Genomic DNA, 27,590 nt, shown 5'->3' on the forward strand with positions numbered 1-27,590 from the left:
TCATGTTTTCCTGCTCTTCCCACAGAAGCCTGGATATTTTTGTCCTTTCAAATACTTATCCAATAGTTTTTTCCCATTTGCTTTTTTTTTGTTACCATCTCCTTTGCTGGGGTAACAAATCAATAAGTATTTCATTTGAATGACCCTTCAGTTAGCTCTTTAACCATGAAAGGCTTTAGATCTGAACACAAGCTTGCTCTCCCCCAAACTCTCACACACAAGCACAAATGTTGTGCTCACACTCTTTTCCAGAGTGCATTCTCTGATAGAGATCATAAGACTGCAAGACAAGGAGCAGAACCTGTCTGATCCTTCCTCTCTGCAGACCATTGGACGTTGAGGTAAATTGCTCTTCAAGCTGGACTGAGCAAACTGACACAGACACACAACCAAGCCCTAGCCTGGACAGCAGAATAATCCATTCCACTCACTATGCCATTCCACAACATGTTGAACCATCTGACACCCCCACCAGTTTCAAGATCAGTGGAGGTCATTACTATTTGAGGGCTCTTGCAACTGGTTGGTGGGTGCTCCCTCCCTCCCTCTGTCTTAACCTCCTGTTGCAGTTTTTGTATGTGGCCCCTGCCAGTAGTGCTGCCTGTACCTAAGGATCAATCAGCAATGCACATTTCAAACGTTTGTGACTTCCTTTTGTCCTTTTTGTTTGCTGCCCAGATTTCACATCTGGAAAGAGCCATCAATTTTACCATAAGATGGAGTTTATTGTTGGTCTTGGCGGTCCCAATGAGAGACCCGGGATGTGGCCAGCATTGCCATTTGGGATGGAAGTGGGTAGCTGAACACAATCATGAGTCACAGGCCCTCATCCAATCAAGTGCCAGGGTGTGGGCAAGAAAGTTGGAAACCTAATGCCTACGAGGGTCCCTGCCAATCTCCATGCGAATAAAGATCATTCTATGTCATGATCCAGGGGTTAATGCCAATCATGCTTTGAGAAGTGCAGCCTTTGCCACACTGATACCGGCAGCTCTTTCATGTGACTTCTGAACATTCTGATATGTGACGTGAGCCATCTATGGCTACCTTCTTCTGCTACTTCTCATGTATGTTGGTGGACCTACTTAACCATGTGCCGCACATTCTAACACTCCTGCTGTCCCAGTAACCATACCTCTGGATCCTGGGGGACTCTTCTGCTGTAACTCTCCTCCCTCCAAAGTTGCTTGGATGAGACATAATCAGACAAAAATCCCTTCATTGGCTGCTGCTTTCAGCTTTTGCCTCTCAGTGCTTTCCTTTCCTTGCATTCTTCCGGAAAAAGACCATTGCTTGGAGACCATCATTATTGAATGATCAGGGATTAGAAAGCTTATGACTCCCATTCACCATTAGTTAAGTTTGGTGAAGAGTATTTAATACTTCAGCATGTTCATTAGAGTTAATGACATTTTTAATTATCTCACTTGTTTTTCTGCCCTGTATTGGCATCACCTGTGACTTAGAATCATAGAATTCCTACAATATGGAAACAGGCCATTTTGCCCAACAAGTCCACACCGACCCCATTCCCCTACCCTATTACTCTATATTTACCCCTGACTAATGTGCCTAACCTACATATCCCTGAACACTTTGGTCAATTCACCTAACTTGCAGATCTTTGGATTGTGGGAAGAAACCAGTACACTCGGAGGAAACCGAAGAACATGCAAACTCCACACAGACAATCACCCGAGGCTAGAATTGAACCCAGGTCCTGATGCTGTAAGACAGCAGTGCTAACCACTGAACCATGCACTGTCCTTCCCACCTTTGGGCTTCTGATACATGGTGAGGATTTGAAAACCCTACCATGACATACATTCCTACTCTCGAGCCTTGTATTAAATTCTGATAGCTTCTACTGTTTCCTTCCGCATTCTGCAGATGTGCTTTTTCATTTTCAACATCTTGGTCAATCTTGCAGCTGCCTTTCTTATGAAGGTTGAATTTGATTCTTATCTTTTCTAAAAGCTTGTGTGTTTTGACCAGGATCCCAAATTGTAGTATCTATTGGTCGGTTCTGTTGCTTGCTTGTTCATTTGTACACCTGCTCTTGGTGATCCCTTTCTGAACTGACTTTTGCTTGCTGGAAGAATTGTTAACCATGACCAGCTCAAGCAGTTGTCTCTCGGTTTCACTGACAAACATATGACAACTACCCCACATGGGCTATTCATTTTCAATCTGCAAAATTAAATTGCAAATTCAAATAGTTAAGTTACACTTACCACTGTCCTGAAAATGTCCGTTTTCTGATTCACCTTATCATCTCTTCTGATGACTGTTTACCCTACAGCTTGACAGGAAAACTGATGCAAGGGAAAAATGTCACTTTTTACAATGAATGAGTAAATGGAATGGAGGTGGAGAATTCTGACTTCCAGCTGACTCCTGTATTACACAAGTAAGAAAGCTCCAATCTGTCAGAAAGTCAGAAAGCACAGAAAGTAATCATGATAACAGCCATTGCAACATTTAGCTTGGTGATGTCATATCTGTCGGGTCTATGGTTTAGATCACTGAACTAAATAGGGAATAGTAAGAGGTTATAATGGGAAAATAACTTCAAAGGGAACTTACCATCAGATCTTGATACAAAATGGATTAGGTCCTCTATGAAAACTGTGGACTATTTCAGAATTAGCTAGAATGCCAGGGGTACTGCTAACTTCTTTTCTCTAATGGGAGCTGTCTCCTGTAACCCCATGTCCCTGTATCTGCACATTCACCTCCAACAAGAATGTAGGGAGCTCAAAATTCTATATTATCAATATTCAGACTCTTCCATCAGTTGCCTCTAATATTTTTGTACTTCTTACTAGCCAACAGGATCAAAATTCCTCTCAGGGTCCCCCCACCCCCTAACCTGCAGTCCCAAATCCACATACTTCCCCTCTTTCCTAGCTCTGACACACCCTTTACAAATTAATGTGTCCACCAAACAGGCCACACATGCTTTCTCTACTCTATTCCCACTAAATTTACTGACCATCTAACTTCCCGGTCTAGTTCTAACATGAGCTGACTTTACTAAAAGTTCTCCCTCTTTGGGTTCTGTCCTTCTTCCCTTCAAATCTGACATTATCACCTTTGCCTTCATGAAAAACAACCTTGGATCCCCATCAACCTGGCAAACTATCACCAAGCATGGGCTTCACATGAGTAACTTAGAAATGAAAATGATCAAAGTCTGAACTGAGCTTAGTCATTCAGGAAGCAGCTGACGGCATGGTTGCCCTTGGCCTCTCAGTCTCCATGAAATATTGTTCTGTCACTGTCTTGTGAATGGCCTTCCTGGTTATTGTCCTGATTCTCAGCCTCATCTTCATTCTTAAAGAATTGATCTTGCTCCCATATTTGTCCACATCTGGGATTCCTCCACTTTGCGTACACCATGTGTCCAATGGTATGTGAAATACTGTCTAGGTCACATCGCAAAGCCCCACTGCAGTGGTCCAGACATCAAACCATATCCTCATAAGGCCTACTGTTATACCTTTAGATCTGCAACCTTCAGTGCATTCGGTGTCATGATGCCATTCTTGTATGGGCCAAAGACCTGTGAGTGCTACACTATGGTTGCTCCCAGTGCAAGTCCCCCATGTGGCTTCAATTGTCGGAAATTTGTTCAACCTTTAGGGTGTGGAATTCTGTCCTATTCTCCAATGCCGCAATTTGGCGGGAGGGTTCTCTCAAAACAAGGTGGGTCCAGTTGGTTTAACCCTGTGCCAAGGGGAAGCCAGCAATTGGGGGAGATACCTATCACCCTTTCTGGAGATTCTCGTTAACAGGGTTGAAGGTAATAAAGAAGTGAGTGGGTAGTTGGGAAAGTACATCAGTGACATCCTGAAGGTGATTACAATTGGATGATTGGGAGATGGCATAGAGACCTCCAGTGATCCATGAAATTAGCTGTTAGCACAAAAAAAAAGACAGCTGTGATGTTGACAGCCACCATGATGGGGTTGACATCCAGTCCCTGGGAGCAGCTGGCATACTCTGAGATGATGGACTGGAACATTCCTTAATTCTGTGATTTTGACATTCGATATTTACAGATTATTGCAGTGAAGCCAATAGATCTTGGTTCTCATCCTTTCTCTGGGCCTACTTGGTGGTTGGGTTAGGATTGGGGTCCTGCATCCTCCTTGGGGGGGGAGATATCTGGTAGCTACTGGAGGTTGCTGGGCTTCCTGAAGATCTCATTTCCACTGTCTCCTTCTTCTCTTAGTTGTCAATAGGAGTAAGGCCACAGGATTGACCGATATGGCTTCTGTCCTTTCAGTGTCTTGAGCAGAAAATCTGTGGAGAAGTCAGGGAGATTGTTCAGTGTTATTGAAGGAAGCCCTTAACAATCAAACTAAATTTGCCGCATGGTGAGACATGCAAGGTTCTGAAGAAGCTCATTGTCACGCCTCAGTAAGTAGCTTTGAGGTATGTGATCTTACCAAATGCATGGTGGACTTGCAAAGTGTTAGTGCTCCATTGGGAGTAGGGTCCTGACAGTAGCTCCCTTGAAATTCATACTGACCCTTCAACCTCCCTTCTATATCAGCCCAAAATACTTCTGTGTGAGGATACAGCAGATGCTATGCATTGTTTTCCAGTATCTGCCATTTCAGCCAATTGGTTCAGCTTTTAAGTGTTTTTCAAGCAGAGGGTCACTGGACTCAAGACTTTGATTTCTCTCCACAGATGCTGCCAGACGTACTGAGTTTTTCCAGGACTCTCTGTGTTTTTTTCATTTTAGATTTCTAGCATCTGCAGTTCTTGCTTTTATTTCAATTTTAAAGTTCCTTATTAAAATAAGACTTGGCTTACAGGACAAGGAGGCAGTCAGTGGGCAATGTAATATTCATGATTGCTTGAGGCCATAATATATTATCTGCATTCTTTGATAATTACTGACTGCCAAATAAAATGAGAAATGAAGGCACAAAGCTGCCATTACCAAATCAGTGAAGACAAGATTATTGCAATTCACCCTTCCATGGTCTCAAACTAAATGTTGCAAACTCGATAAAAAACAATAACTTACCCCTCCCACTTCCATACAGTCCCAGCCAATTTTTGAACTTGTTGCGCAGTTGACTTTCAATCCAACATGGCAAGGTTCCAACCTTGTGCTCCACTTGTGACCCACAAATTTTCTTCTATTCTTCACGTTCCCTTTCATGTTGCTGTTGCTGTGGCCCTGTTGACCTTTCAACTTCAACCCTATTTCAATTGAACTCCTTCACATCACTATTCATTTCCCTGCTTTACCCCCAGAGCTCATGACTTGGAGGCTCTGATGCCCATCTTCCCATTGGAAGATTGCTATACCTCATTTCACTTGATATTCCGTTAAAATCCATCCAGAAACTGATAACTTTTGGAAAGATATTTGGATTTCCCTCTGGCCGACTGACATGACAAAAGTGAAGTTTTAAGACTTCTACTGCAATAATCAGTAATAATTAAAAGCACCATTGTTTAAATACTATTCATTAAGTAACTTATACTGTAAATTACAGAGAAATATTTCCATTTAATGTTCAAAGCGTCTGAAAATTACTCTTCATGGTTATACTTTACTTTGTCACTAAAGTGGATCCTATATTTTGCAGGAACCAGTCTAAAACTATGCTCAGCCCCCAGTGGCTTGGTTCCATTTTCTTTTTCCAGCCCATAACTTCCAAACCTCTAATTAACTTTCAAGGTCAGAGCCGAATTGGAGATTCTTCCATCTACCTGTCCCTGGGATTCATGACAGTTTGGACGAGATACCCACAAACTGTTCTACTCCAGTCATAAACTGTTTTAAACTGGCTCCCCTTCGTAATTCAGCCCCTCTCTTAGTGTATTGCAACAAGTTTAATTTTAGAAGGTACTCTTTCCCTAATGGACACCATTGCAATTAAGAGTCTGATATGTCCGTAACAATCCATGGTTATGATCTGCTGTCAAGACACATTCAGCCAAGCTAAGTAAATTTTCCAATCTTGCATAAATCCTCATGAATTCAGTCTATTCAATTAGCATACAAGCTTCCACCCGTGTTTTGAATGGTGACTGGCAGAGTAAATCTTTTCTCTGTCTAAATGCAGAACTCACTGCCTCTATCTTTGTGTTCTGTCTTTCTTTTGGATTCTTGCAGACTAGTTTCTCTGGGCAGTTCAGGGGTTTCTACAATACAGTGCAAGCCTGATAATGGTACACAAACTACTATGGCCTATTAACTTCTCAAAACTCATATCCATGGCAATGGAATTAGACAGGCCTTGTATCCAGGTAGAAATGCTGATTGACTTGCTCAGATCTTTAGATCAGCTGCAATACCGAGCCAAACGTCACCCACTGTGAAGCTTACAATCCGTGACATTTTACTGCTGTTCTCATTGGGCTGTCCCAATCCTGCAGCACAACTATCCCCGGACAGGAAGCCTGAAGAGGAGCAGCACAGAGGTTCTACTTATTTTACAATGGCAGCTGCTGTATTTAGTTGAGGTTTTAAAGATCTCAAATGTTTTCGGTGGGTTAGTGGGCTGATAAGTGAGTGAATGGATAGGCTGTAGCTTGGGGTGAATGTGTGGTTGGGTTGGTAGTCAGTTCAGCCCAGACCCCCCTTCCCCCCCCCCCCCCCCACCAACCCCCATTTATCTCACGACCCCCTCGACTCACAAGCCTCATTCCTGATGAAGGGCTTTTGCCCGAACCATCGATTCTTCTGCTCCTCGGATGTTGCCTGACCTGTTGTGCTTTTCTAGCATCACACTTTCAATTCTAAGCTCCAGCACCTGCAGTCCTCACTTTTGCCCTGGGGAATGGGGTGTCTGGTCAAGGTACGTATGTGAGGGCAGTGGTAAGTTGATTTGTGCAGTTAATCAATGAGCTACATCAGAAATGAAACAGTGTAACTGTTTCCAGAGGAGTATCCTGGTGAATAGCACATATTTAGCACATATCTCAACACTTAGCTCTGTAGGTGATGTTTGCAGTATAAGTTAGAAATTTAAACTTCATGGGGAGTTACAGTGCATCTGGATTTACTCAGGATCTAAAAGGACTGAAATATTTCTCAGAGGGTTTTGATGTGAGGGTTTTGTAAGGTGAAAAGTTCTTGCCAAGCTTTGAGTTCTCTTGTGGTTGAATTTTTAGGAGATTTGTTCTCAAGTGAAGTTTAAACTACACCAACTAGGTTACATGCTTTGGCTTTCTGGTATTGTTGCAGTCGATCTCCCTGTCTGGTTCACCAGCTGGGGCTGATCTCATGCCTCTGATTATGTTGGTGGAATTCCTGCAGATAGATCCTAGATGATCTTTTAAACAGCCAAAGACAAACATGGCCACCTCTATGTCACTTCTTCCAAGTTCAAAGTCTTTTTCCAAATATGGTGGGATAATCATATTGAGTCCACATCCCGTGGGTTAACATCTCTGAAGGTTTGAGATAGTTGTTATGATATAGAAGGATATTGATATGGGCCATTTACTTCCATTTTCCATCAAACAATGTCACACCTTCCCTTCTGTTCTGTACAAAATCTGGACACAGACAATCTAGCAATTCTATTGTTTTTTTTGGTTCATTCTTAAACAAATTGATGTGTATATTCCCACTGGGAACATTTATATTTAATTAAGCATTCACTTGGGACTGACTGAACTAGTGATTTCCAGCTCAAATTTAAAACAGTCACGTGATTTACAGCTGTCATTTTAATAGCCTGTTAGTATTCAATTTTCTGAAAATAACGTCTATAAATTCAGAACATTTTGGGGCATAAGAGGAGTGTCTCATGGCAGGAGGATACCCCATTGTTTGCAATCTCCGATAGTGAAATATGTTGAGATGTTTGCTGTGGGTATATGAGCATTTGAATTGGAGCAAGGGATGCAACAGGTGAACTGTGCTGCTATGGTGACTTGCTGAGATTGTGAGTTGAGGCATGATGTGGCTTTGAAAGTCAGGGACAGGCATCATAAGAACTGGTGCAGCATGTAATGGGGTGATGAGATAGGATAGTGTGCCAGCATTGGCAGAAAACAACTAATTAATGATGGAAGTATTGTGAATGGGCAGCTGACAAAGCAACCATATAGCAGTCACATAGAGATATATTACACTTACAGTCCAAGGGTGACAGGTCACTTCCAACAGTTTGTGAGGACTATATCAGATTGATCTGTGGGCGCTGTGCTGTTTAGTGGATTTATCATGGACAGTGGGCTGCAGGAGACCTCCCTTGCCTTCAACATCTCCCACTCCCGAACGTGAGCTGGAAACTGATTCACAAGTTGCACTCATAAGTTGCAACCTGCCTCGATTGGTGAAAATAGCGTGTGATTTCAGACAATGCTCACGGGTGCAGTCTGTGAGTCATGAAATGGCCTGAGTCGACCCTACGAAATAGCATGACAGTCACGCCTGTTAGCACAGTTGTATCAGAGCACTAATAATGGTACAAGAAAATGCCTCCACTGCCATCTTTTCAAGTGCAGTTGGGGATGGGCAATAAATGCTGGTAATGTACACATTCTTAGAATTAATTAAACATAAATGGTGACCTGCCTTGTTTAGGCTTATTAGTAAAGTTCAGCTGGTATTAAGCTTGATTAATCAAAGAATCCCTACAGTGTGGAAGCAGGCTATTCGGCCCATCAAGTCCACACCCAGCACATCCCACTGCCTATAGCCAATCCACCTAACCTGCACATCTTTGGACTGTGGGAGGGAACCAGAGCATCCAGACAGATGCAGGGCAAATACCATGCAGACAGTTGCCTGAGGGTGCAATTAAACCTGGGTCGCTGGTGCTATGAGGCTGCAATGCTAACCACTGAGCCACCATGCAACCCTGGCTAGCAGATATTAGATTCCCTACAGTGTGGAAACAGGCCCTTCAGCCCGGCAAGTCCACGCCGACCCTCCGAAGAGTAACCCATACCCATTTCCCCTCTGACTAATACACCTAACACTATGGACAATTTAGCATGGCCAATTCACCTGACCTGCACATCTTTGGACTGTGGCAGGAAACCAGAGCACCCAGAGGAAACCCACACAGACATGGGGAGAATGTGGAAACTCCACACAGACAGTTACCCGAGGCTGGAATCGAACCTGGGACCCTGGTGCTGTGAGGTAGCAGTGCTAACCATTGAGCCACCATGCCGCCCAAGTAAGAGGTGAAATGTATTCTATTGAATAAAGCAGCTGTAGCCCCTCTGAACATAAGGCTGTGAGAAATCCGCTTAACAACATTGATTTATAATCTACTTCAAAAGAACAAGAAACAATTAGCAAAGCACGTTGCTAATGGAATGAATATCATTAGGCGATAAAGATCATGCATGTTTTTACCCAGAGGAGACATGACACATTAGATATTTACACTTAGGCTAAAGGAAAGACATGATCCTGTTGACCAAGAAATTAGCAATTGAAGTGGAGTATTTGTCCGGGACAAGTGTTTAGATATAATCACCCTGATTGTATTCTATGTTTTCAAACAAGATCCACTGATAAAATTATCTGTTGGAGATCAAGTGCCTGACTGCATTTCTTCAGTAATGTTGTGGTACCTCTTGAAGACTTTAATTGCTGGCTAGGATTCCCGATGAAAGGCTTTTGCCCGAAACATCAACTCTCCTGCTCCTCGGATCCTGCCTGACCTGCTGTGCTTTTCCAGCACCACACTCTCGACTCTAATCTCCAGCATCTGCAGTCCTCACTTTGGCCTACTTTCTACTTGCACTTCCAGCTTGTGATGATTTGGAGGTTCCGGTATTGGAATGCAGTGTACAAAGTTAAAAATCACACAACACCAGGTTAAAGTCCAGCAGGTTTATTTGGAAGTGCTAGCTTTCGGAGAGCTGGTCCTTGAAGGAGGAAAGCTAGTGCTTCCAAATAAACCAATTGGACTATAACCTGGTGTTGGGTGATTTTTAACTTTCTAGATTGTGAGCAGGGGTAGATAATTGGGGTTGGTTTTCTGCTCACTTACTCAGTGGTTTATCTCTGCTCCTCTGGATAAAGACAGATAGCTCATCAAAAAGTAGGCCACTACTTGGGGCTTTCATAGTTTGCATGATTCATCTGTTCCCTGGAGAATTTCTGACACTGATATGCTGAATTTCTGATAGGCTATTAGTCAACAGTAAGCATGAGACAGTTTGTGTTTACAAACCAACATTGTATCAGAAAAGGTTCATTAGCCCTCTGTTTTTGAAGGAGAAGAATTAAGCATGTTAGTTTTTAACCTATCCTAGGAATGTTTTATTTTTGATGGTTCAGACATACTAATTTATTTTGTTGCTTGGGATTACCTAAGGTTCTCAAAAGCAGCTAAGAATAGCCAATAAATGCTGCCTTTGCCAGTGATATCCTCATCCCATGAAATAATATCTTTTTAAAAAGAGGAGATTCAGAACAAAAATGGCCGTTTGGCCCAGCCAGTCCATGCCAATCCTTATGCACAAGTTAAATCTCCAATTCTTACTCATGAAACACTCTCAGCATAATCCTTTATTCCCTTTTCCTTCAATTGCTGCATCTTTACTCTTCACTTCATTCACTTCTTTCGTAGTGCATTTCACCCTCTCACCAGTTTCTGGTGCCGTGTGGATAAAATGCTCTATTTCTAGAATGACTGTTACTTGTAGCAGTAACAAATATTTCTTTTTGTTACACTGTGACCAGTTTCACATAATTCAACAGAGAATGAAGTGGTTCAAGCTTTAAGCTGATCTCCCCCCCCAACTTGATACAAAACATTCCTGAACATTCCCTACTGCCACATTAGTTGGCAGATTTTTGAATTAAGCCGATCTGTTTGGCTGACAGAGCAGACATTATTGCGCCGTGCAGTGCTGCATTCTGGAAATGAAACAGTACCTTGTGTTGTAAGCAGTTTATTGTTCAGTACTCCAGCACAGTACGCACTAATCACGCATTACAACCAGATCACTCACTGCTTGCATTAAGCCCTATGCTCCAACTGACTGTCCAGTTATTTGCAAATATATTTGCATTTATGAACTGACTTCAAGATTCTCAAAGTGTCAACATAAAACAGATACAGATAAATTCAAAATGGCTCAAAGTCAGCAAAAAACAACTGAACACATTATTTAAAGGTAGAATTCTAGAAAATGAAGTGGACAGCCAGTAAAGAGCAAATTTTTTTTTCTTTTTACTACAACCTAACTGTGGTAGTGCTTATTTTTCTCCCCTCGCACCCATGTTGTGTGTGTGCAAGTGTGAGACACAGTGAAAGACACAAGGTGTAAAGAGCAAATTATAGTGTGGAAACATTGATATAAATTCAGGATTGAAATGGTTGATCCAGATTAGTGGCTATATGAATCACATGTTAGACGCCAAATTACTCATCACAAGATGCTGGATTCAAGTGATTCTGTTAAACTGGTTGATCTTAGTTTAATGCAGAAACTTGGTAACTCTGAGTGGGGCAGACAGATTGGGTTGTGTTTTGTGGCAGGGATTGAGATTTTTGCTCCTGGTTGGTCTTCAACACCCTCTGAAGAAAACAAATGCAACATTTATATAGCAGCTTTAAAGTACTATAACATCCCAAGACATTTCACAGGAGTGCAATCAGACAAACATTGACAGAATTTTAGAGAGCGAGAGAGAGAGAAAGAGGTGGAGACCCAACCTGATTTGACTGTGAATTCCTTTGCGGTTGGATAACCTGTCCAGCCTCACAAACAAAGGATGGGTGACAGACCCTTGCCAGTGGAACTGTACCACGACAGGAGTCAGTACCTGAAGGATCGAAGATCAGAAACAGTCACGGCTTACAAAATAATTTCTCTTAGAAAATGGCTGCAGTTGATGCATTTGTCAATGGCAGGAGTGAATCATCTACAGATCTTTCTGCTTGAATAGGAGAGACTGAGCTAATTAAAGGATTCGGAAATCTCCTTGGTGTTTTAATTATCCCTCTATTCCCTCCTTCACAGAACCTTCTGGATTATTGCTAGCACTAATACACCTCCTTTCATGTTGGTTCCGGAAAACACATCTCAGCAATCACTGGAGATGCTTAGTAGGACCCTGATTGGATGGCAGAAATACTGCCAATGACAACTGAGCCTGTATTCTATCTCAACAAAATAGCTATGAATTCCTCGGCATTTTAGACAATGAAAATGAGAGGAAGCAATATCCAGATTACACTGTAACTGTGGATGCAGAAGTTCTGAGAGCAAATAAAAGGTTTCTTTTGCATTCCATCTCATCATTTTTCAACCAAATAACCCTCTGTGCTTTCCAAGAACCCAATGTTGGTCACTGTCCTCCATGCTCTTAAAGCTTTGCAAATGCAGCTGTGGAAACAAAGTTGCTGCGCTATATGATATGGCTTCCAAGCTGAATGGCTACTGTAGCCTTCTGCTTTTGTTATGTAATTATCTGCCTTGAACTATAAAGGAATAGAAATCCTGAGCACTTGACGGAAACAGACACCAATGGTCATGGGGAAAGGAACTTTGTGGCGCAAGTAGACATACAGGTCAACAATTTGTCCATTTTGATTTTTTAAAAAATCCACTTGTAAGAGGCCAGACAGTACAACCTCCAATTAGTTGTTATTTAGTCAGCCTTTATTTGCATAATTGATTCAGGTGAGGGATTACAAGGTTCTTTTCTGTCTTTCCCCCTACAGTTGCTCAATATAGTTCTGAAAGCAGAATATTTTAGTCATTCATTTGAACTTTTAGTTGTGTGACTCACAGTAAACATCAGAAAAAATCTTGATTTTAACATTAACTTTACACGAGGTACTCATAACAGGCAAGTGTTTCTCATGTCAGTTCAACATTTAGTAAGCTTTCAAGATCAGTTAAATAGGGTTGTGCCTTTGTTACTGACATTAGGCATTCAGGACACACCCAGAATAATACTCAAATAAAAACTCTTTTTGTGGTATGTACTTGATTCTAATATTCTAATTCAGTCACTCCTCAAAGAATTTTCAATATGACAACCAAGCACATTGTTGAACACTACTTCCTATTATTTCAGGAGGTGTATTAGATGCTTACAAGAGTTGAACATTACATCAAACTTAAATCAGAATAACTTTAATGACATCCCAATACCATGCCTGTGGAATAAGTTGAATAACTGATTGCAAGCTGCTTTTATGGAATTTATTTCTTAAATGGGAACAACCCGGGGATGGAGGGCAGTGGCTCAGTGGTTAGCACTGCTGCCTCATAGCACCAGGGTCCCAGGTTCGATTCCAGCCTCGAGTGACTGTCTATGTGGAGTTTGCACATTCTCCCTGTGTCTGTGTGGGTTTCCTCCCACAGTCACAAAGATGTGCAGGTGAATTGGCAATACTAAATTGCTCCATAGTATTAGGTCAATTAGTCAGAGGGAAATGGGTCTGGGTGGGTTACTCTTCGAACGGTCGGTGTGGACAGGTTGGGCCGAAGGGTCTGTTTCCACAATGTAGCTAATCTAAAAGTAAATCTGAAATCGTTCTCATTTACAATACTTGGGTGGGATTCAGTCTGTTCTCCTCATGGGACCAATCTTATCTGTTGTTGCTTACCACCAGGACCTTTCACATTGTGAACATTTTCAAAGGTAACAGAAGCAAACAAGAACAGTTAATTGCTAGAAATGTAGTTACTTACACATGAATATGATCACCAGATTTGGCAAAGCTAAACTTTCAAGCGAATTAGTATTACTGGATAAAAATACAATTTTTCACAAAGTTCTCTTTGTGTCTCCTCATCAAGACGTTCACGTAAACTAAAGTACTGGATATTTAAATATTTTCTCACTTAGGTTGTTACATCACCAATAAGTATGACCTGCATGATTTAGTGCTGTATTAAGAATCCGCCGGAATAAAGTAAGCTTAATAAATGGCAAAAGAGATGTGAAAGAACCTCTCTCCTAAGAACTATCAGCTGAACGTACTGCTGGAGAGTTTTTACTCACGAAGCAAGCAGAAAGAATTGTTTTGGAAATCTGCTTATTCCAGTGAGAATGGAGATCTTAAATTTAAATGGACAATAATTCATTTATTGGCAGTTTCTTTGCCATAAATTGAAATAAACTTACTCAATTTACCTTAATCAATGTTATGGTTCTATTTCCACCATAAGAATATGTTTTCAATTTATATTTGCATATCAGGAGTTAAATATTCTAGTTCTGTGGAAAAATACAGTAACATTCTCTTTTGAATAAACAGTGTATACAAAATGAATAAGTTATATCGAACATGCTCCCTTAGGCATTGCTTCTCCCTTAACAACAAGAAATGAACCTCTTAACCTTTGCTAATGAGTCTGACCGTTTCCGTTAGCGCTAAATATTGCAAAGGTGAAATTCCATGTCCTGAGAGAAAGGCCCTGATGGCAATGGAACGGAAGAAAGACATAATTTCCCACTACTTGAAGGAGAAACACGCAGTTAACTGAATTCTGTGCTTCCAACACTTTCATATTGAATCCTGTTACTTATTCCATATGGATGTCAAACATTTGCAAGGTTAAATATTGAGAGGTTGCGCCTGCAGTATTGGGCATGTGGGTCTGAGAGGTGAGTACAGAAGTCAGTGGGTTGGGTTTAACTCTGGCTGTGGGGGAACTTGGTAATGCTTGGAGAACCTGGAGGCTTGTGCAGCCTGTTTGACAGGAGCTTCCTTACCAGGCACTGTATTTGATTTTCGCGTCTGGGCTTCCTGATCCATTGCTGTGCTAACAAAGTTGGGAAACTTGCACGAACATACACCATGTTCTTTTTGTGGTTGACTACAGCCTGCACATTCATAGAATTGAAGCCTTTGTAGCTGATGGTCAGGGTGATCTGGCTAACACCTTCATTGTCACATGTCTGATTGTCACGGCAATGGTTCCCTGGACCTGTAGGAAGCCAGTCAGATCTGCAAATCTAAGCATCATTTATTTTGACTTGCCTCATCAGCTGAGAAGTGCACAGAATTCTAAACCTTGGTACGCATGGCGTAGTGACCTGTGAAATACATTAGTGATTAACAGACTACAAGGTTCTACAAGTGTATCCTGTAAGTGTCACGTTGGAGCACAGAGATTATCTTCCAGGAGATGGCCAGTGCTAGTGCCCATCTGACATGATACCTGAACCTCTTAAGGCTATGGCACTTGGTACTTCCTTTAAACCTCATGTCAGGGATTTTGCTTCATGCATCTTTGTGTTCAGCCCCTCTCTCCTGTGCAATAGGAGGCCAGTGAGCAGAGGGCAGCAGCTGCTGCTGACACTGGTTCTGTTGTTTCTGATGCTAATTCGGGTCCTTATCTGGAATCCAAAGTAAACCTACATCAAAATGGCCCTCATGAAGCAGTGATCAATTAGATACACGAAACTCCATGGTCATAAAAATGGACTCCAAGATTTTAGAAAACATCTAAAGTTGTGGAAGCAGATGCCACTGGGCAAAACCTTTCACTTTGGCAAGGAAACAAACATGAAGTCTCAGTTCTTGAAGGGCTTTTCGTCTGTCATTTCGTCAACCCCTCAAATCCAGTTAGATGTCATTGGAGATTTCCACAAAGCATGGGAATCTGCCATGTATGCAGTTAAAGTTCAAATTCACAGTCAAACCAGCTCCTAATGACCCAGCTACATTATCAATGATGACCTGAAACTTGAAAGGGTTCAGAAAAGATTGACAAGGATATTGCCAGGGTTGGAGGGTTTGAGCTATAGGGAGAGGCTGAATAAGCTGGGACTGTTTTCCCTGGAGCGTCAGAGGCTGAAGGGTGACCTTATAGAGGTTTATAAAATTATGAGGGATGTGGGCAAGGTGAATTGCCAAGACCTTTTTCCCAGGGTGGGGGAGGGCATAGGTTTAAAGTGAGAGGAGAAGGTTTTAAAAGGGACCCAAGGAGCAACATTTTCACTCAGAGAGTATTGTGTGTATCGAATTAGCTGTCAGAGGAAGTAGTGGAGGTGGGTACAATTACGTTTAAAAGATACCTAGATGAGTATATGAATAGGAAGAGTTTAAAGGGAAATGGACCAAAAGCTGGCAGATTAATTTAGGATATCTGGTTGGCATGGACGAGTTGGACTGAGGAGTGTGTTTCTGTGCTGTATATCTCTATGACTCGATGACCTGCTCCTCATCAGGGCTTCCTGTGTGCTGTAGATTGAATTGAAGTTAAAGGACAGCAGCTTGTTGGATTGTTGTTGGCTTCTCACCTTCTCAGGTGCAATGCTCCCGGAATGGAATATCTGATTTGCAGCCCCTCTGACATTATGTTTCTTAAAGCTAAAAAGTAGTAAGTTGGGAATGCCTTGAATTGGGAATGCAATTGCCTGCAGAGCTGTAGCTATTTGAGAACAGGGGTAAATTCATACTGTGTGGGGCCCCTTCCACTCTCCCTCCCACCCATCCGCTCTCCCATTTAATCCTCCAGCTACTCCTTTCATTATGTCTCTGAGACTGTAAGTTGGTTGGGGTTATCATTCCGAACCTTGACCTCTGGTTGCTTCCAGGTGCCCATTGAGGCCATATAATACTCAAATAAAGAGTCATGAAACATGTGGCTGTATTTGATTACCATTTACAGGTAAACTGTAAATGCATGCTCCAATGCCAATAACCAGTTACCTTCTTGAAGAAGGATCTGTTTGCAGCATCCGCTATGAAGCTTTAGTAAAATAAATGGTTGAGTAGAAACCATTCCTTGAAACATTAGATGAAAACAGGATCAGTTTGTACCCCCATCCACAGTGCATTAGTGGAGTAGTCTGCGTCCACCTGGAACTTTAAGGAGGGTGGCCCTAGGTCTTAATTGGTTGGGAGGTCAAATGCATTTGTCCAATGGCAGGTTAAATTTTTGCTGTTAAGTACTCGCAGCCTTCAGTTGGGTCTAGTTTGCCGATGGCCGCTCAATGGGAACCTTTCCATTTTATAGATTAGAGGTCATAAATAATCATGAACACTCCAGGCAACCAGCCAACTTGATGGGAGCATTGCAGCCATACTGGCTAATGCCAACAACTCTGCCCACACCAATCAAGACGGGTTTGATTGAAAAGGGGAACCAGCTTGAAAATAGGCTTAAGTGAAAGGGATCTGAGTCTAAAAATGGGATTAACAGAGTTAGTGTATGGATGGAGAAAAGGAAGGGTAGGCATTGGAACTTAAATGACATGATTGCAGTGGGCTCTGAAGTGATGCAAGGGAATGAAGGGGGGTGGGGAACGAGATGCACACCGAGGATAGTCATAAGGATGATGGGAACAATCAGGACCTGCAGCGGGATTTCAAAGATGGAGAATGCAGTGGTGTGCAGGGAGGGAGAAAGAGCAGTGGAACTGAATGTGAGAGGTCTAGGGTTGAACCTGGGCATGGGTAACTCAATGAGAGTGGGATCGGGGGGGTGGGGAAGAGCAGGAATATCTAAGGACACAGTGAAATGACCAATTATCAAAAGAGGGGGTTGAATCAAGACAAAGGGAATGGGGAACAAAAGAAAAAAGGCCATCAAATATTTGACAGATGAGTTTACTTGAAAAGGTGTGGGCAGTGTGTGAAAGGTTCAAACGCAAAGTTTAGACCCATCGTGCTGCACCAACTCATTTTCCAAATGACTGGAGAATGCACAGTGCAAAAGGGAAAAGTCTTAAGTATTCTTGCATGTTTAGGCACAGCCCACATACAAGACAGCAAAGCTACATGTGCCAAAAGCTATTTCATGACCAATTGCTGAAGGCTTTTGTAATGAAATTAAACAATCATAATAAGTGACATAGGGCTCAAGGGTTACAGCCATGGACAAGCAAGCAGTGCATTAACATTTTTCTGCACTGTTGATCAGTCTACAGAGAAAGGTTGTACAGAAGTTGATGCATCTACCTCCAGGTGAGGGAACAACAGAAAAAGACTGAAGAAGCTGTCACAAACATTTCCTGCAGATAGATCAACTGTTCCGGGCCGAGGGGCCAGAGCTATGCCTGTGATGTTGAAAATCACAGAGATGTTGAACTTTCTCACCATTCAAAGCTCAACCAGACACTTGTGGTACATATCCCAATCAGCAGCCACAATTGAATTTGTGCATTCACTGATGCCCTATTCAGGAAAGCAGTTCAGTTTATCCAAATGTCCATGGAAACAGAGAGCCAAGACACCTGAGTCATTGATTGGCTCTCATCACTGGTTTTCGCGAGGTATAAGGACTCGTTGTGAATCTTGGGTTTAGCACAAATGTTTATTTTCATCTTTTCTTTCTCGTCCCTTTTCAAAAAACAAAAAACAAAGAAAAGTACAGCACAGGAAAAGGACGTTCGGTCTTCCAAACTTGTGCTTATCATCATGCACTAACAAAACTAAAAGACAAACCTTCTGCCCTGATTTGGTCCATATCGTTCTATTCCCTCCCTATTCATGTAACCAGCCAGGTGCCTCTTAAGTGTTGTCAACATGCCTGATTCCATCACCTCTTCTGGCAGTGTGTTCCAGGCTACTGGCACTCTCTGCATGAAAAACTTCCCTCCCACATCTCCCTTAAACTTTCCCCCTCTGACTGTGAACCTGTGTCCCCTTGTAATTGAAACTTCAACCCTGGGAAAAAGCCTCTGACTATCTACACTTTCATGCCTCTCACAATTGAGTAGACCTCTATCAGATCTCCTCTCAGCCGCTGTCTTTCCAGTGAAAACAATCTGAGTCTTTTTAACCTTTCCTCATAACCAATGCACTCGAGACCAGGCAGCATCCTGGTGAACCTTCTCTGCACTCTCACCAAAGCTTCTACATCCTTCTAGTGGTGTGGCCATCAAAACTGCACACAACATTCCAAATGCAGCCTAACAAGGATTCCTGTTTGGAAGTTAGCTTATAGAGCCCTGTTCTCAGATGCCAAGTCTAATGGGCATCTTCTGCTCTCAGTCAACTCTGGAGGTGTTCTGGTTTACTCTGGTTCCCTTTCTAACACTGATGTGCAGACTCAGAGCTCGATGGCATCATCCAGCCAGATTCCAGAGCAGGAAGGGATTTCTCTCCCTCAATACCCAACTTGCTTGTGACACAGGCAGCAATTACTCTTGTCATTTTCCAGGGCTGAAGGACTCCACTGCTGAGCAGGCCCTCTCCACACCACCTGCAGAACTAGAGAGTGCACAGAGGCATAGCGAGGGTGGGAGAAAAAATTATTGAGGGCGCTTTGGTGGTTTGGGTGTCAATGACTTGTAAATAATTGTGCCCTTTCATTTAAAGCTATGTGCTTTAACTATACATCTGGCCATGGTCTCTCTGTATAGCCCCAAAAAGCATTGTTACAGCTTCCAATATTACTTTGTAGTCACAGACAATGTGCCTTGCATGAAGATCAGTGCTGAGGGCCTGCTGCATCATCTGGGTGATGCTGACACCTTTGGTCCTCCTCTTGCACCATCACTATTCACCCGCAGCCTCTGTCCCCCCAAGTGTCACTGGCAATAGGTTATCCAGCAGTGTCTGTAACACAGAGGTGGGCAATGCATTAGGATGGCCAGGGAATATGGACTCCTTAGGTCTGTGTCCTATACAGTCCATGGGTCTGTGTGCGATGTTCTTTCCCTTTATGATCAGTGGGGGTTGCAGCCCCTCCCTCACAAATTCCTCCCATTCCAGGTGTGGCTGCAGCTATTGGGTGGAAGGTGTCAGTGAACGTTCCTTGGAAGGTGACTTGCAGCCTCCATTGGAATGTGTTGGTGAGCCCCTGAACATCCACATCCCTTCCTTAGTAGCCCAGCCCATAAACCTGACAGGCCTCAAACTCCCCATGTGCCCACCCAATCCATCAACATGCCTATCTTTCCCATTAGAATATGAGGTGACCATGTGGTCATTCACTTTTTCCCCTTCAAGACAGGGTGCTCCAGTTTACTCTTCCTCTCATGTGAGCCCTTTCCCAGCCCTACTTTACCAAAGTATTCCCTTGCAGACTGAGCTTCCCTACTTCATGACTGTAATCCTTCCTTCCCTACAAAGACAAACTTACAAAGTCTTGTTTCCAAGCCAAGAGCTGCCCTACATACCCCCCCACTTAACCCCTTTGCTTCTTAGTTTCTGTGGATGGATGGCCCATGCTCATTAGAGACTTGACTGGACAGTCATAGACCACCAAGTGCCCAGACCACTGACTGGCAGCTGTATATTTTCTCAACCTGTTTAGATCTACCCTCTGGGCTGGCTGTTATGGAGCCACAGGATTGACTATAACCTATTACCTGAAGCTGCAGGTGTGTGCTGCATGGTGTGTGAAAATACTTGTTCTGTTGCTTGTGAGAAACATAAAAGATAGTGTGAGTAGCTCCCTGTTTTAAGAAACACCGCATCTGATGTCATAGAGTCATAGAGGTGTACAGCATGGAAACAGACCCTTCGGTCCAACCCATCCATGCTGACCAGATATCCCAACCCAATCTAGTCCCACCTGCCAGCACCCGGTCCATATCCCTCCAAACCCTTCCAATTCATATACCCATCCAAATCCCTCTTAAATATTACAATTGTCTCAACCTCCACCACTTCCTCTGGCAGCTCATTCCATATACGTACCGTCCTCTGTGTGAAAATGTTGCTCCTTAGATCTCTTTTATATCTTTCCCCTTTCATCCTAAACCTATGCCCTCTCGTTCTGGATTCCCACACACCAGGGAAAAGACTTTGTCTATTTATCCTATCCATGCCTCTCATGAATTTGTAAACCTCTATAAGGTCACCCCTCAGCCTCTGATGCTCCAGAGAAAACAGCCCCAGCCTGTTCAGCCTCCTACTATAGCTCAAATCCTCCAACCCTAGCAACATCCTTGCAAATCTTTTCTGAATCTTTTCAAGTTTCACAGCATCTTTCCGATAGGAAGGAGACCAGAATTGCACGCAATATGCCAACACTGGCCTAACCAATGTCCTGTACAGCCGCAACATGACCTCCCGACTCCTGTACTCAATACTCTGACCAATAAAGGAAAGCATACCAAATGCTTTCTTCACTAGCCTATCTACCTGCGACTCCACTTTCAAGGAGCTATGAACCTACACTCAAAGGTCTCTTTGTTCAGAAACACTCCCTAGGACCTTACCATTAAGTGTATAAGTCCTGCTAAGATTTACTTTCCGAAAATGCAGTATCTCTCATTTATCTGAATTAGACTCCATCTGCCACTTCTCAGCCCATTGGCCCATCTGTTCAATATCCTACTGTAATCTGAGGTAACCTTTTTTGCTGTCCACTACACCTCCAATTTTGGTGTCATCTTCAAATTTACTAACTATACCTCTTGTGCTCACATTCAAATCATTTATATAAATGATGAAACGTTGTGGACCCAACACCGATCCTTGTGGCACTCCACTGGTCACAGGCCTCCAATCTGAAAAACAACCTTCCACCACCCTCCGTTGGTCTTCTACCTTTGAACCAGTTCTGTATCCAAATGGCTAGTTCTCCCTGTATTCCGTGATATCTAACCTTGCTAACCAGTCTCCCATGGGGAACCTTGTCGAACACCTTATTGATGTCCACATAGATCATCTCTACTACTCTGCCCCCATCAATCCTCTTTGTTACTTCTTCAAAAAAACTCAATCAAGTTTGTGAAACATGATTTCCCACACACAAAGCCATGTTGACTATCCCTAATCAGTCCTTGCATTTCCAAATGCATGTACATCCTGTCCCTCAGGATTCCCTCCAACAACTTGCCCACCACCGATGTCAGACTCACTGGTCAATCGTTCCCTGGCTTGTTACTACTTTCTTAAACAGTGGCACTACATTAACCAACCTCCAGTCTTCTGGCACCTCACCTGTGTCTATCGATGATACAAATATCTCAGCCAAGAGGCCCAGCAATCACTTCTCTAGCTTCCCACAGAGTTCTAGGGTGCACTTGATCAGGTCATGGGAATTTATCCACCTTTATGCATTTCAAGACATCCAGCACTTCCTCCTCTGTAATATGGACATTTTTCAAGATGTCACCATCTATTTCCCTACAGTCTTCCATATTATTTTCCACAGTAAATACTGATGCAAAATACTCGTTTAATATTTCCCCCATTTTCTGCGGCTCCACACAAAGGCTGCCTTGCTGATCTTTGAGGGCCCTATTCTCTCCCTAGTTACCCTTTTGTCCTTAATGTGTTTGTAAAAACACTTTGGATTCTCCTTAATTCTATTTGCCAAAGCTATCTCATGTCCCCGTTTTGCCCTCCTGATTTCACTCTTAAGTATACTCCTACTGCCTTTATACTCTTCTAAGGATTCATTCGATCTATCCTGTGTGTACCTGACATATGCTTCCTTCTTTTTCTGAACCAATTTCTTTAGTCATCCAGCATTCCCTATAGCTACTAGCCTTTCCTTTCACCCTGACAGGAATATACTTTCTCTGGATTCTCATTATCTCATTTCTGAAGTCTTCCCATTTTCCAGCAGTCCCTTTACCTGCAAACATTTGCCCCAGTCAGCTTTTGAAAGTTCTTACCTAATACAATCAAATTTGGCCTTTCTCCAATTTAGAACTTCAACTTTTAGATCTGGTCTATTTTAAATCTAATAGAATTATGGTCGCTGGCCCCAAAGTGCTCCCCCACTGACAGCTCAGTCACCTGCCCTGCGTTATTTCCCAAGAGTAGGTCAAGTTTTGCACCTTCTCTAGCAGGTACATCCATATACTGAATCAGAAAATTTTCTTGTACACATTTAAATTCCTCTCCATCTAAACCCTTAATACTATGGCAGTCCCAGTCTATGTTTGGAAAGTTAAAATCCCCTACCATGACCATCCTATTATTCTTACAGATAGCTGAGATCTCCTTACAAATTTCTTTCTCAATTTCTCTCTGACTACTTGGGGGTGTATAATACAATCCCAATAAGGTGATCATCCCTTTCTTATTTCTCAGTTCCACCCAAATAACTTGCATTTCTGGGAAAATCCTCCCTCAGTATAGCTGTAATGCTGTCCCTTATCTAAAATGCCACTCCCCCTCCTCTCTTGCCTTCCTTTCTATCCTTCCTGTAGCATTTGTATCCTGGAACATTCAGCTGCCAGTCCTGCCCATCCCTGAGCCATGTTTCTGTAATTGCTATGATATCCCAGTCCCATGTTCCTAACCATTCCCTGAGTTCATCTGCCTTCCCTGTTAGGCCCCTTGGATTGAAATAAATGCAGTTTAATTTATGAGTCCTACTTTATCCCTGCCTGTCCTGACTGACACATCTATTCTCAACTGTATCAGTCTCAGATTGCTCTGTTTCCTCACTATGTCCCTGGGTCCCACCGCCCCCCCCCGCCATTATGTCCCTGGGTCCCACCCCACCTCCCCTCCTTACCAGTTTAAATTTTCTCGAGCAGCTCTAGCAAATTTCCCTGCCAGTATATTAGTCCCCTTCCAATTCAGGTGCAATCTGTCCTTCTTGTACAGGTCACTTCTACCCCAAAAGAGTTTCGATGTCTCATCCAATTCTGTCAGATCTCACCCACCTCACTCAGACTCCACCATATGTCCCCTAGTTGAGGTATCCACATGAGTGAAAGCATTCAAAACATTCTTAACAACTTTGCGTTAAAGAAGCTTCTTCTCATTTCTCTATTTGAATTCCTGGTGAATTTTAAATCTGCAATTTAATTACTTGGCTGAATCCTGGCAGGTTGGTGGACTCAAGGGCCTGTTCGTGTGCTGTATTGTATTTTATATGTTGTGTTATATTAACATTCTAAACTCAAGGGAGTAAAAATTGATTTCATGTAAACTATTATAATTTAACTCTTTAACCCTGAATATGCTGTGACATGATGACAAAACAATAAACTTGGTTGTTTTTAATCTCTTCTGTTGGTTGGAGATTAAAGGAACATTTTCTCTTTAAGAAGCATTCCTGACATTCTGGATAGTATATGCTGAATCAGCATACTCGCAGTTTAAACCTACATAACCCAAGTCTCCCATGTTATAGCCATGACTGATTCATTCACTTCCAGATTGGTGAAATTCCATATACTCTTTTAGATAACACTCTTTGAAAGCTTGTCATTGCCAATACAGTCTTATAGTTGCACTAATGTTTCAAATATAAGGTGTTAGTTATTCACAAAGTGAGTATACCTTTCTTTGAAGGGAGGTTTTTCTGCATTCCTTCTTCAATTTCTTGGTGAACTTCAAACATTCTAACCTCAAGGAAGCAAAACCGAGTTTATTCATTACATTGGGAGATATGAAGTAAATCTTTTTTCCCTTTTTATTCCCTTTTTTTCAAAATAACATGGGGCCAAGCAACATCATGAGCGATGATGAATTGTGCCAGCACTGTTAAGCTCATCATTTGCTCCAGTTCATGACACAATGAGCAACATAAGGAATGGCTCTGCTGGCTGAGCAATAGGTCAACTCAACATTATAAACGACTGTCAAGCAGTACCAGCTGGCTTTGCTGCTGAGTTCTGCTTGATCAGAGTATGCTCCTTAAAGGGAGCCCTTCCTGTTGCAACATCTCCAGTGATGCAACATTGAGGGAGGTGGAGCAGGAACGGAAGCTGGTGAAGAGCGAACCAAATAGTGAAGGAGCAAAGGGAGAAAAGCAATGTTTAATTGGATGGTTTTAGGGGTGAGGGAAGGTTTTATCAATACATATATAGACAGAGGGAGTTGGTCATTCAGACTCTTGGGGTCTGCTTTTGCCATTCAGTAGGACCAGGGTGATCTGATTGTCGCCCAACTCCACCTTTCTGTCTGTTGCCAGAAACCCTGTCTCCCTTGTCAATCAAACGTCTGTCTAACTCAACATTAAGCATATTCAATCACCCAGATTCCATTACTCATGGGGGAAAGAGAATTCCAACCATTCCCTACCATTTATATATGAACATATAACTTAGAAACTGGAGTAATCCACTCAGTCTCTCAAAGATTAAATGAGATGATTGTTGATTTGATGAACAGCATTCCTTCCTGCCTATCTCAGATAACCTTCCTCTTCCTTATTTATCAAAAACAGATTTGCCTCCTCCTTGAACATTGACTCTGCTTCCATTGCATTTTGAAGAAGAGACTTCCTAAAGTTCATGCCTCTAAGAAAAAATTCTCATCTCTTTTTTAAATGGGCCGTCACTTATTTTTAAACATTGAACATCTATTTCAAAACTCCTCCCATAAGATGAAACATTCTATACTCTGTTATGATGATGGATCAGAACCTCAAAGTATTTATAGACTTTTAAAACTTTTAGAAATGTGTTATTTTTCAAAGGACGACTGCTGCAGAAGGGCTACAGATTTCAATTTAGTGACTGGTCAGGCAAAATCCTGTTTGAAACCAGTGGAATATTGCACCTATAAATTGTCAGGGCAACTCCAAACAGGAAGAGACTGAGCAAGAAGTGTTTACCAGGGAGGTTTCCCACTGGGCAGAAAGCCACCTCTTACAGACATGTGTGTTTCAAATTTACTGGAGTGGTCTAGTGGGACTGACTACTCTCATATGTTAGAATATTTTGAAGAAGGGTCACTGGACTTGAAATGTTAACTCTGTTTTCTGTCCATAGATGCTGCCAGACCTGCTGAGTTTCGCCAGCAATTTCTGTTTCTGTGTTCAAGTGTTAGCCTGCCATGTAGGTCACAGTCAAAGAACTATCCCCTAGTCACTTTGTGTTGCAGATGTTTCTCATTCCAAGTGCTGAAAACCAGTTAAAGAAAGAAGTAGGACAACAAAGGTCTATCTCTCACCCCAAATGCTGGAATTCAATTGTTATTGAAAGGTAACAGAATGTCAGAATCTTAATCAGTCTGCAAAACTAAAAATCATGAAGCAGACTGTACATCTACCAAAATCAACATTATTGATCACCTCCATAGACACAATGTTTAATTACCTGTACTTTCCAAATGGTACCAAGACTAATCTCTTGTCTTTTTTTTAAACTTTTATCATTTTAGACTCAGTTTAGATTTAATCTTTATGAATGTGTGTTGTTTTATTATTTCTTCTCATGTTTAGTAATGAATCAACTCATTTTGTTAATTTTGGAAAATTTGCTTAAATTGATTCCTTTTAAAACACCATTTCATTTGGCTTTGGGAGAAAGCTATCCTTTGTGATTTGACCAAGTTGTGACTGATCAAGGGGTGTGTGAATAAAAAGGGGGCCTGTTCATCCCTCTTCACCTGAGAGCTTAACTATTTGAGGTATCCCATCTGGAACCATAACAAATTGAGGAACTTCACTGGGGTCTGCTCATGACACCATATCTACCCTGTCCAAGACTCATCAGGATCTTATACGTTTCAATCAAGTTGCCTCAAAGTTACAATGCCTGCAAAGTTACAATGGATACAAGCCCAGCCTGTCTAAACTTTCCACATAAGACAACCCAGCCATTCCAGATATTGGTTTTGCAAACTCTCTCTGAGCTGCTTCCAACACATTTGCATTATTCTTTTTATAAGGTGACCAGTACTGTCCACTGTTCTCCAAATGTGGTGTCATCAATGCCCTGTTTAACATAAACATAACCTCTCTACTTTTGTATCAATTTCTCTCACATTAAACCACGTTAGCTTTCCTAATTAGTTGCTGTACCTAGATACTCACTTTTTGTGATCTATACATGGGGATTCTGCAATCTTTCTGCATCTCAGAGTTCTGAAATTTATCATTTAACTTATATGCAGATTTTTTTTGTTCTTGCTGCTGAAACAGACAATTGCACAATTTCCCACATTATCCACATTGTAGAACATTTGCAAGATGTCTGCCCACTCACTTCACCTTTTGGAGATTCTTTATGTCCTCTTCCTTGCTCACTTTTCTACCTATCTTTGTGTCATCAGGTGATTTAGCTACCATATCTTTGGTGCCTTCACTGAAATCATTGCTATAAATTGTAAAATGAGAAGGCCCCTGCATGTTTCTCTGTGACACAGCACTCATTACTGCTTGCCAATGAGAAAATGACCCATTTATGACTATTTTCTGCTTCCTGTTACATAACCAATCTTCTATCTGCGTTGATACATTACCCCCTACAGCATGAGCTTTTAGGTTCCGCAATAATCTTTATTATAGAACCTTATCAAATGCTTTCTGGAAATCCAACTCCATTAGATCCACCAGTTCCCATTTATCCACGGTACCTGTTACTTCCTCAAAGTACTCCAGTCAATTGATTTCCCTTCCAAAAAAACCACATTGACTCTGCCTGATTATCTTAAACTTTCTAAATTCCTTTGCACAACATCTTTAATTATAGCTTCTTATATCAGAGAAAACCATTTCTCTCTTACCTCCATTTAAATGGGTGACCCTTAATTCTAGATTCTCCAATGAGAGAATTACTGTCCCAGCATCTACCCTGTCTGGTGAGATCAGCCATGATCATTATGAATGGTGGTGCTGGCTCGAAGGGCAGAATGGCCTACTCCTGCACTTAGTGTCTATTGTCTATTGGTTCGATGTTTCAGCTGCAAATTGGGCATGGCACCCCACTCTACATTGAATGCAAAATAGAGCATGATAAGGTTGTGTGGACAATGCAGTGTCATCGTGCCAGACTCTCAACTGACAGAAGGCTGGCA

The sequence above is a fragment of the Hemiscyllium ocellatum genome, chromosome 3, assembly GCF_020745735.1.
Source record: "Hemiscyllium ocellatum isolate sHemOce1 chromosome 3, sHemOce1.pat.X.cur, whole genome shotgun sequence".
NCBI lineage: Eukaryota > Metazoa > Chordata > Chondrichthyes > Orectolobiformes > Hemiscylliidae > Hemiscyllium > Hemiscyllium ocellatum.